The sequence below is a fragment of the Dromaius novaehollandiae genome, chromosome 2, assembly GCF_036370855.1.
Source record: "Dromaius novaehollandiae isolate bDroNov1 chromosome 2, bDroNov1.hap1, whole genome shotgun sequence".
Lineage (NCBI taxonomy): Eukaryota > Metazoa > Chordata > Aves > Casuariiformes > Dromaiidae > Dromaius > Dromaius novaehollandiae.
Window position 1 is genome coordinate 68128792 of NC_088099.1, and position 12405 is coordinate 68141196.

The following is a 12405-nucleotide window of genomic DNA, read 5'->3' on the forward strand; positions in this document are numbered from 1 at the left end:
AACAGTGACTTTTGGTGGGAGAGGAACACATTTCTATTCTACATGGATCTAAACACAACATACATGGCAAAAATTAATCCTGGAATGCCTTTTTTAGATCCCTGCCCCAAAATATTTCAAGAAACTATTTCTGTTGGAAAGTTTAACATTTACATTAGTCTTTGATTTGAACGAGGGGCAGAAACTAGAAAGTAAGGAGGGCAAATGGCTCTCTGATATTTGCCACTTCTGTTCCTAACGTCTTGTCTAGCTTAAAATAATAGGCAGATTTTTTCCTCCCTCAGAAATCCCCTTTGATCCCTTTAAAAACAGCAATGATGACTACCAAAGGTTTGAATCATGGGCACCTGTCTCCAGTCTCAGAGCTTTTGAGACTGCTCAACCAGAGGCAGGTAAATAGATTTACCAGGTTGTGCCCAATTTATTCAAAACATTTTCTGCAGAGACTCCAGAAAGATAGGAATTGCTCTATTGGATCAAACCAATGGGGCATGTAGTCCAGGATCCTGTTTTCCAGCAGTGGCCAATACCAGATGCTTCAGAGGTTAGATGCCATTTAAGCCTCAGTGACTTCTTTGTACAATAAATGTGAATGGTGTGGAATTATATTGCAACATGCTGAGAAGAAAATTGAAGATATGGAAATTGCATTTTGTGGCTGAAATACAATTCAGACTGAAGATATTACAAACTAGAGGGCCATGAGAAATGGTTTGAAGGTCTGGAAAAGCCATTGTGAAATCCTGCGCAGTAGTGTAGCCATCTAGCGACCATTTGTAAAAGTCTGGTTTTTTCCTTTTCGGGGAAATGTGATGCAGCACCTTGAGAGTTGGGAAAGATGCTGCTGTTTGGACTGAGGAAGTGACAGTGAAGATCTGAGAGCAACAAGAAGCTCTGTGCATGGGGTAATATATACAGATCTGGAAAACAAGATCACAAGAGCCTGGTGATTCTGAAGGATCAAAAGGGCTCTCTCTAGCATGCTCACCACCTGCAAGAGTATCGCAATATGGCGAATCAAGTGAGTAGCTTCCAGAGAAGGGAGAGCTCACATACCTGAGGGCATTCAGAAGCACTTGCAAATTGCTGAGACTCACTCAGTAGGGCCAAAAGTCTGTGTCTTGCTGCTCATGGGGTACCTATTCAATCTCACCTGAAAAAAAACAGAAACAAACACCCTTCTCCTGGATCTCAGGTGGAAAATATTTTTTAGAATGTTAGGAAAGATGAGAGATTTCCCTGGTGCCAACTCTCTTGGGATATAAGGAAAAAGGGACTAGTTCATTTGACTGATGGAGCAGGAAGAATTACCAGATCGATGCACTAGTCTAGACAAAACATGGGCCAGAGCCTCTGGTCCAAATCAGTAGCTTGCCATTGAGACCAAGAGCACTCTTCTGCTTTATACCATGCAAAGAAGGAGAAAATGGCAAGATCTTTACTGAAAGTCCAGAACTAAGAAATGAGCACACTAGATCAGAACCAAGGTCAAACCGTTCCAATAACTCAGCTCTGGCAACAGCCTCTTCCCAGCAACAGGTTTCTTTCGAGCCACATTCTGTTCCCTCCTGATCTCTAGTGGCTGGAGATTAGTGGAAGCCCTGAAGTGCGAGTCTTAAGAGATCTACCCATCCATAAACATTTTTAACAACATTCATTATGACCACTATGGATATTCTTGAGGTGCATACATAAGAATATCAAGAGAATGCAGAGCTATAGTAATTAACATAATGGAATTCAAACACACATTTTTTAATAAAGTATTTCAGTATCACCCTGTGGCAATTTGCCATACAGTTTAATTATAGGCAGGCAGAGAAAAAAATATTTTCTTTTTTCAGTATTGAATTCCCCCTTCTTAGTTTCCTCAATCTTATTTTATGAAACAGGGAAAACAGAAGCACTGCTCTGTCTTATACCTGGGTTATTCTTTATTTTACATACATTTACCAGGTCCCCTTTCATTCATCTTCCTCCTGAGGCACATACAGACCCTGTCCTATTCATGCCATTTTCTCTGTGCCCACAGATCATTGTAATTGCTATTTCTTCTCTTGTTCTGCACTTTAGCATGACATACAGAGCAAACTTCACTCAGGTTTAACATCACCAGCTATAGTGATGCTATAGCAGCTGCACTGCTGCTATACCAGACCTTTTCTTTTTGAGGTAGGATCACAAGTCATCTGTAGATTATGAGGACACTCAGACCCAGTTGCAGCTCTGATTTTTCCTTGCTCATTCCTAGACTACTGTGTGGTCAGGTCATATATAACAAAACCACTGAAGTGGCAATGATTGTGCAATTTCACTGCACAATCACAATGTTCAGAAGATAGCTACATCCGCAGAGATCTCGACTACTCAGCTGGTTATTACATGCTTTCTCAGTCTGTCCTATCTGTAGTTCTTATAACCTAGTAGAGACTTTGTGACGCAAAGCTCCTCAGCGGGTTGTGTCAGGCGTTGAAACTCCTGGGGGTTTGTCTAGAAGGTTTTGACTTTCAGCTGGTGCATAGCAGCCAGTGACATCTTGTTCCAGTCTTAGAAAAGAGAAAGAAAGTAGGTATTACAGTCTGGAGATAAAAAGAATAAATGTATGCAGGGGCATGCAGGCTTACTTAAAATTAGAGATAGGGATCATGTTTATCCACTGCTGAACAATATAACAGCTAGCAATGTTAAACCTGAGATTAACTTCCATCCCCCTCCTCTGCTCATGAATTACATCAAAATGTGGAGCAAACACATGAAGTAATAAAGGAAAAACAAACAATTGGGTAGAATTCAAGTTTGAAGTCAATCCTGTATTTTTTCTTTATAAATGCCTTCTGCTTCCTCAGATTTTCTCCAGAAACATTGCTCACAGACTTCCACAAAGAGGCTCACCACAGTCCTGCATGTGGCACTGAAACTACTGAATGTGCTTATTAATTTTCTCAGTACACATCCAAGGTTAGCTTTCAGCCTTTTCAGTGAGATCCCACTAGGGACTCATGTTCCATGGGTTTTCTTCCATGTGTCCTCTTCATAGTTGCTATTTATCAGGAAACAGCCCCTAATCCAGTAAGTGTGACCTAATTTCTCCACTTCTGGCTGTATGACCTTGAATCTGGCTGCATCAAAAAGAATTCTGCTCACAAATCCAGCCTGACCAAGTGATCCAGTTCATTTTGTAGAACTAAACTGTCCTTATTATTTTTCACCTCTATGTGCACAAACTTTGTCAGCAGTGATTTTATACGTTCTTCTGAGAGATTGAAAAACATGAAAGGAACTGAGCCAAGAAGAGATCCCTGGGGGATCCTAGCTGAAAATGCTTCTTTTGCAAGATGATTCCCTGTTCACAATTACTATTTGAGATTTATCGGTCAGCCAGTTTTAATCCATTTTATGTGTGCTACATTTAGTTTACCCACTGCTAACCCTTAATTAGAATCTTACGTGGCACCAAGTCTTAGAGAAGTATATCATGTCAACATCTACTATCATGGACAACTCGCAATTCCATCAAAAAACTGTCCAAATTTCACAGCACACACTTTCAGTAAAACAATACTGAAAGGCATGAAGTGTGTTCCTGTTTCTTTCCTCTTCAAATTTTATGTTGGGGGGGGGGGTTGACCAAATTTAATGTTAGCCAAATCAGCCTTTTAGTTACCTGTGGTTTCAAAGTACCCTTTCAAAAAGCTGATATAATCTTAGAGTCAATGCATCCCCAAGCTCTCTCAACCACACACACACTCACACACCCTCCTCTTAGGGGTCCTTCGCAATTTGCTCACAGTCAATGTGCGCACTTCTTGGTCAAAACTTTTTAAACTCCTAGGTGTGAATTATTTTGTCTTGCATATTTTAAAGTATCTGATCATAGCAATGACCCTTTAACATCCTTCTTACTTGCTTTTAAAACAGAAAGAATTTCAGTATCACTTTGTCTTTGGAATGTATCATCTGGCACCTTTCTATACCCATAATAAATATTCATTTAACGGTTCAATTTTTCTCTGCAGTATTACCAACTCTAGCAAATAAAGTACCTATGTCTTCTTAAGGGATGTCTTTCATTTCAGTATTCTAAATTCTTATTTTTCTTAACCTCCTTGGCATAGAAATGGTAATTATTCTGCACCAGTTTTGACTGACTTGGCTGTATACAATTTGGACAATTCCAAAACTGAAGTAAAAATCAAAGTCAAAACTTACATGTTTCTTCTCAGCTTTCACAGGCATTTTTGCATGGCACTCAAAATATCTGCTACTCTAATTATTTTCAATTCAAAGCACTGTACACACTTGTAATATTTTGCTAGCATCTCCACAGAAATGATGTCATCCTAGCAGGAAAATGAAGTGTACCTTTGCTATTGTATGGGGAGCAGCAAATTTATTTATTTGGTTTGACTTGCTTATAGGGCACATCTTTTACTGAGAATATACTCTAAGCATTAATGCTAGTGAAATAACCATAAACAACATCTAATACATGGCCCTGTAAATAGTTGGGAGTAAATATACATAGGATCATATCATTACTTTAGCTATCCTGACAGCTGGGCTTGACTGTCACATCATCCCCAGGCATTTCCGTTCCCTGCCTTGTTAAATTCCAGCCGTACCACCCAGATGCACCTGCCTTGGACCAAGCAGCTCTCATGAGCTGTCAGCTATGGGGTTGACCTCCACTGTAGCTCCCACGTGCTCTCTTGCCCACCCGTTGTGCAGGGCGATACAACCTCCTGGCTGGCAGGATGGGAGGGTAGGAATTTCACCGGCAGCAAGTCCTCCACTTACTGTTGCCATCCTTTTACCTTTCATGCCTTCTACCCCTCTGCATCATTGCTTTACTGTCCCCAAAGAAAACAAAGTCAGCAGGCAAGGCAGGATAATCCTCAGCAGGGCCTCAGCTCGTGTGCTTCAGGCTGGTGGAGGTCAATAGCAAGACTGACCCTACAAGTCAGCATAGAAACCTGCTTCCCCTCCCCCACAAGTTATAAGAAGATATGGGTATCCAGCACCCCAGAGCAGAGAAGTAAAAGCACAGGAAGATGCAGGTGCATAATCCAAGCTGAAGGAACCAAAAATGCAATAAGCCAGCATGTAGCACGACTGCAGGGAGGTCTGACGTGCAGCACAGCATAAGTGAAAGTGCGCTGTTACTACTTTTTGGATGAATACCTTGCACATGGGCAGCACTTTTGCTGCTCAGTGCACTAAGGTATGAAAAGGCAGCAGAGGTCACATAGGAGTATTGCTGACACTAAATACAGAGAGAAGAGCTAGATGTAGAAGGATGGCAAAAGCTGATAATAAATAACAGCTTCCAATAAAGATCACTTCTTCTCTTCCATTTAATCTCTGCACCATCTAGGGGACATTTTACTGGTTGGGGAACTGAGGGTTAAATACACCTGTTTCCCAACCTGCTAGCAGATTCCAATGCCCTGAAAAGCAATTCAGGGAAATTCAAGTATCATGAACTCCTGGTCACCATTTTCCTATTTGAGCCACACTTCCCAGGTGAGAAATGAGGCACTCTGGTCAGTGAACCCATTTATCAATGATGAGGTACTCAAGGTAATGTTTGTCACAGACACATCTCTCCCGTTTCATCTCCAGCTTATGGGCAGAAATATTAATCTGTTCTGTCTTCCCTTGACTGCTTCAAGCCCTTTGCTCAGCTGATCTCCTTTAACATCTCTGTGTTGCTGGAGTGGGGCATGAAAAGCCAAACAGTGCTGAACAAAAAGCATTATTTCCATACTCCCACTGCAATGACAGCTCAAAAAACAAACAGTTCTGTTACATAGACGATGACCACATCAGTCACTGATTTTATCATTCAGTTTATGATATTCCTTGTCTTCACACTTGAGCTGGGATATACACAATCCTGAGGACACAGTATTCAACTTTATTTCTGCATTTAATACTAGAAATGGTCCTGAATGTCAGATTCAGACTCAGACTGCCAACTCCCACCGTAGTTGAAAGGGTTTGGCTACAAAGTTCTGATTCAGGCATCTCTCTAGTACTGTGGAAGATTAACAGCCTGCTGGGTTTAACAGCAACTCTGTTTTCTTTTAATACACAAAACCCTTCCCCATTGCCTAAAAAAAAAAAAAAAAAAAAAAAAAAAAAAAAAAAAAAAAGTGAGAAAGAAAAATCAATGTGATAATTTATCTACACCGCCAGAAAACTCACAACAAACACACACCACAAATAACCAAGTAGAGTAAAGACAGAAAGAGAGAACTTAACAGCAATAGAAGAAACTCATGGGCAGTTTATTTAGTACAGTCTACATTCCCATTTCCCACTACAGCCCAACAAGCCAACATCCTGATCTGGCTATATTTCCTCATGAAGACTACTCCCTTTTTAAAAAACAAATGTTTCTCCTTTCTTCCTCTAGTCTTCTGTCACATTTGACTTTCTCATGATTTTCTGTGCACTCATTTGAATGTGTTTCTTTCCCTGATTTGCCTTTTTTTTTTCAAATCAATCTCTAAGCCTACACATATTTGTTAATCTAACCCATCTATCAACAGTTTTTGAGCCATCCCTTCCACCTCTGCAGCCAGGGATTTTAGCCAGACTTTTATCATTTTTATGTGCGCTGCTGCCCGCTGTCACAAGGTCACCCTTGGAAATGACACTATGCTTCAGTGGGTACTTTTTCACTTAATAAAATATACAGCACACTGTATATCAATCATATTGTCTAGGGACCGAATACTGAAGAGTCAAAGAGAGGTGAATGCTTCCCTCTAGATCCATTTTTGAGTGCATAGAGATGGTAGCCTCTTTACCAACATGTGCTGAGTGAGTGACCAGCGAGGCCAGGGACAGACTGTGGGAATGCTCTGGAGGTTGCTTTGGAGGCATGGGCCTCTCTGCTGTCGTACATTCAAGGCAGCAAACAAAAAGTTATGAGTGAGGAAAAAGACAGAGCCATGTGTCAGAAGGAATTTCAGAGGGAGTAACTTGAAGGCTTGTTAGTGCAGCACATGGAGCATGGTTTGGGGAGGTCACTGCAGAGTTTGGAGCAGACAGATGCTGAACTCAGGTAGTATAATTCACCAGATGATATGTACCCAGCGAGACTACCCATCTGGAGAAATACTCCGCATTTCAGAGCTCCCCTCACTCAGAGACCACAGCTCTGGAGTCAGCCTCTGCTCTTCATAAGGAACTGGGAAGTAACTATGGGCAAATTTGCTTTAGCCACTGTTTGTTCTAGGATCTCCCTGGACACAGAGAAGGCTGCTTGATAGACATGCAGTCCGGTTTCTGGGGGCCTCTTTTTCATCTAAATTAACACCTGTCTCTCTTCTTTTTTCTTTTTGGCTGTAAGGCAGCTCCAAAAGCCATTAAGACAGAAAGGAAAGAACGCCAGGAAGCTGTACCAGCCGATTTATATAAATCACAGTGAAATGAAATCTTTTAAAGTGACAGAATTAAAAAAAAAAAAAAAAGTCCAAATCTGTTCAGCACTTTTGGTTCAAATTCAATTCAAGGACCACACAGGGGAGAAAAGACAAGAATGGAGCTTTTGCTGCCACCACTCATTACATAAGGCCACAGCTCACATGAGCGTTGTGAATGAGCAAGCCTGGTACCTCTGTACATCATGAGCAAGCACAGCCCACGAGCTCACCCACATCTACAAAACAATTTGTGCTAAGCATACACTGAACTCAAGCCTCCTTCCCAGCTTCAGCTCTGGATACCTAGACTAAATGCTAGCCACCGGTGGCCAGCGCTCTGCTTGCCTGTGTCCCCATCTCTGTTCAGTGCTCATCCCAACACTTCCAGCCCCACACACAGTGCTGCTAAGACAATAGTAGCAGTCCACACATGGTAAGTCCACACACAAGGCTCCTTCCTCTTTCTCTGGATGTCAGCTCGACCTCCCCTACTACTTCCCAGCTCCAGGAAAGTAATGAGTTCCCTACCTCCCAGAGCCAGCAGAATTTATTTAACCCCTTCCCAGTAGGATCAACACCTACTAACAGCACGAGATATTTCTCACGAGCGTTGCCAGCCAGCTCCATGCTGCTTTAAATGAAACACTTCTGTTAATCTTACAGATGGGCTCCAGCTACAAAGTTAACCTCCGGATCTTGAATGAAATTCCAGTTTGGGAGCAGCCTGTTACAAAGATGGGCCCAAACTAATACATCCTTTCCTTAACTAAACACAAATCCCTTCTCCTCTGTCTAACAGAGAGGAAGGGCCTTTACAAGCAGAAAGCCAAGTTCAGGTTCATTACAGCAGGAGCACTCTGCAATCAGTCCCAGAAATCTAGCTAGCCCAATGCTGAGGGCCCTGGTAGTCAGTACAAGTCTCTAAACAGTAGACACAGACCAGCTTTTGACACAGGCAAAGCAAAAGGTAGCCTAGGAGAGTAGCCTGATGAAGGCCGCAAAATCACTGGCTTGAATTCAGTCAGCGCTGGCTCTTAGCTTTTCCTGGTCCTTGAGGATGGCAAAATTCAATCTTGTGAGAGTATATCCACTAGGTCCTCTCCTCCTTGCTTGGCCCCAGGAATGGGTTATTGGGGTGCTCAGCCAAAATTTACCTATCTTCAGCACTGTTGGCTGCAGAGGGAGAAGGGATCATGCTCAACCCCTAGTCATTCTTACAGCTGGCTGGAGAGGCCACATGACAGAGAGGTGAATGGGAAGCCAGGGAAAGAGGGCTGGAGGCTGACCGCACTCCTGCTCACCCACCAGCAGTACCTGCTGTCCCGGGGATGTGCACCCAGTGCCGACAGATAGGAAAGGCCAAGGCCAACCTCACCTCCTTGGTTTTCCCTCCATCACCAAAAGCCTTGTGCAGACAACATCCACAGATTGGGCATAGGGAGATGTTGGAGATATTCCTCTTCTTCAGCTTGCTTTTGGCTGGGAACAGAAATGAGAAAGAGATAATGGTCTAGGAGGGAAGCAGAGCAAGCAGGAGAAGTTTATCTCAGATGCGGTACTCATAACAAGGATGCAGACAAAAAAGTTTCTACATGCCGAAAAGAAATGAGCAGCTCAGCCTACTCATTAGAGAGAGGAGGGGACAGCTCCAGAAAATAGCACCTTTGTGCCTGTTTCTGGCACAAAATACAAATCATGACAAAAGTAAGGAAGCAAATAAAAAAGTCAGATTTTTAGCCAAGCACTCAAACAAATAAGTCAGTATAATGCTTCAAATTTAGCCCATTCAGAAGGCAAATTCACTTCAAATTCACTTTCATTTTCAGGGTTAGATGATACCCCTCTCACCACTACTCCCCTCCTAATAATTAATTGAGTTTATTCAGTGAATTTTCTATGAAGGAAGACTTAGAGGTATAAACTCTTTCGAGTAAGGAACACTTCTTATCTAAGTTTGCAAAGCGTCATGTAAATTCACAGTGCAATATAAGCTGTTAATAATATAAACAGACCACTTTTCCCTTCCCCCCATATCTGACACTGCATGTACTAAGGAAACTGCACAGAATGAGGCAAGTCACCTCCCTGGGGTTTTATCACTGTGCACTGAGCACTACTGACTGATATCTTCAGCTGCAGCCCCTTATGCCAGTCATTAGCCATCAAACTCATTACAGTAAGAAGCTCTCCTCCAGCACAAACACAATAGCGTTGATTCACAAAGCTTCTGCCTTTTCCTGTGACCTGAAATGGGAGTCGCTGGAATCTTAAAACAGCATCTCCATGTTTTTCTCTTTGAGGCTGAATCTTACTCTATCATCCTCTTCATCTTGCCTAAAGTGACCGCAGAGACTGGCGTACTCCAGGCATTAGCCAAAGCAAAAACATAGAGGAAAAGAGGTGAGGAGCACACCAGTGAACCACAGTGAGAAATGCCCTGCGTGTCTCTCCAAAGGCAGGAGAAACCACCATGGGCTGCATGTGTATCAAATGTTTGCTAGTATTACATTTGCCATTTAAATTTCATGCTTCTCCCACAAAAGCATTGAGGACCCCTTGGTCCCCCTCTCCACTACTGGCCTCTAGCAGCACTATAAAGAGAAACCAAAGACACCAGGATGACAGCAAACCTCGGACCACTTCTGCTGGACTAAGGGAAGGGGCTTGGACCAGGATTCTCAGCTTTTCGGGAGAGTGACATTACCATCGCGGCACTGGGCATTCAGGGATAAATTTTCCTCATTTTCTCCTGCTGGAATTGATATAATTTCCACAAAGACTAAAACATTTGATGAGCCAGATATGCAGTCAGCTGGTGAAGGCACTCAAGCTCAGAGGAGAAACCCTTATGTTCGAGCCTTTGTTCCAATAAACATTAGAGTGTTTTATAGACACTGGAAAGCATCAACAGGAGAGATGGCATTTTTCCATCCCAAGATACTGCCTGTTTCATTGTGTTAGGGGATTTTTCCTGGCGCATGAGGATGCAGACCTCCACCAATCAAAGATGATGTTAAACCAGGTTCTCCGAGGGCTCCCTGAAATGACTGCTCCAAGCACCAGAGGAGGTGTCTTCACATTCAGTTATGTGGGCTAAAAGACAATTCCCAACAACCTGTGAAATGTGCCTAAACCCAGCATTGGCTGCAACTGCCTTCCACTTGCCAGGGGATGCTCAAAATGGTAATAAAATTAAATGACTTGAGTAGAACAATTCTTTTCTTCCAATCTAAAATGAAACATTTTCAATTCAATAGGAGGATAACAAAATATTGTCATTCTCAGTTGGATCAAGCTTTTTTTTTTTTTCTTTCTTCCTTCGACTCCTCTCTTATTTTGGCAACTGAAGTAAAACTCTCACTATTCTCTCAGGAAAGGGAACGCCTCTGGCAGAGGCAGCGTCCTCATCTACTTCTGTAAAGATGCAATGCTGAATATGGTGTACTACCGACCCAAAAGTAAACCAGACAAAAAGCATCAACAAAATAGTTCTCTGATGAAAAAATACATTTTGGCCAAAATGGAAATATGTTCAAGGGAACAGAATAACTTCAGCTAAGTTTGGCAGAGGAAAAAAAAAAAAAATCTGAGATGATCAGAACTCATGAGTATTTCTGAACTGACTTTTTGCTTAATTTACATTCCAAAGAAATATTTTGAACTTTCTGCTTTTCTCTCCAACTTAAAACAGAAGAAATTTTAAGCTATTTCCCAAGGGATAGGATTTCCAAAATCCATAATGCTCTAATAGAAATGTGGCATTAATGCTCTTCATCTAATGGATTATGATATGTTCTAACTGCCAGGGTGGCAGGGAATGATCTCAGTGAAGATTTATGGCAGGGAGCGATACCTGCAGACAAGACAGAGAGCCATGCAAGCACTGCACTGTGCCCTCTGATGAGGAGGATGCATCTTCTAGACAGTCGGAAATTCTCTCGTATGAATTCCTGTGCCATCTGCTGGCCTCTCCACAAAACACAGCTGCACATTTTGGAAACTTCACACACTTCACAGGAGTGACACTCTTCAAGCAAACCACACAAGTAGTGGTTCTCCTGCAAAAGCAAACACACAGAACAGACCATTCACAGTGAAGAGGAAGCCACGCTACATGGCATATTTTAAAAAGGAGCCATGCAATGGGGCATTTTTCTGGTTGAAATTTTGCCATCCCAGTGATAAATGCCAAATTGCAACAGATTTCAATAAATTTATTAGTAGCCTCAACTCCAGATCCTTCTACTGAGCCTTGCTGTTATACTGCCCCGCTGCCCCCCTACCCCTCCAAAACTAGGACCCCACATTACAGCATCATTGAATGTGGCCTGAACATTTTTCAATGGCCCAGCTTGTTTTTGAAAGCATCCAATGTACATTAGATCCTCACCCAAGCTCTAGCTTCCAGCAGAAATTGCTACTGGAGACCATCCCAGGAACCTCTGGGCTCTGGCTTTGGTCACCAGGAATTTGCTGGTCCCATTTTCAACTTGGTCTGTTGACACATACTCTCTCTGTGGCATTGTAGCATCACCAGTTTGACAGGATTGCCAGTCAAGGCACAGCCTCGGCTCAGGAATGGGTGCTCAGGTAGACTCCCCACCCAAATAAGCAATAGCCAGAGCATTTGTGCAGATGAGGGAAACCTGGGTCCTAGCCTCAGGAGAGTCCAACCAACATGGGAGAGCCTTCGTTTGCTGCAGGGCTGTCCAAGCCACAGACAGCTCTGGAGCCTCTGTCTCCTCTGTCTCCTCTCTGCCAGCGGCACCTAGCGCCCCTCCCGCCCAGCTGTTCTCCTCTGCAAGGCAGATGTTACTTCAATATGGATAAACTTTGTGTCAAACCCCAGGACTGGAACCATAGCAGGAGACTGGGTTGTTTTGTTTTGTTTTTTCCCCAAGAACACTCAGTCTCTAAAATGATCTGTAAATGGCAACAAGAATGACAATGGAGATAGAGAAAAATAATACCT

The 12405-nt window shown here is 42.7% G+C and overlaps 1 long non-coding RNA gene across 1 annotated transcript; it reads right to left on the minus strand.

Annotated features, from left to right (window-relative positions):
• Window positions 1-2309: 2309 nt before the first annotated feature.
• On the minus strand, window positions 2310-11499 carry LOC135327312 (uncharacterized). The gene is made up of 3 exons (XR_010387418.1): window positions 11287-11499; window positions 8809-8912; window positions 2310-2546 (listed from the first exon to the last, which is right to left on the minus strand). It is a non-coding gene; the product is annotated as an uncharacterized LOC135327312 (long non-coding RNA).
• Window positions 11500-12405: the final 906 nt, after the last annotated feature.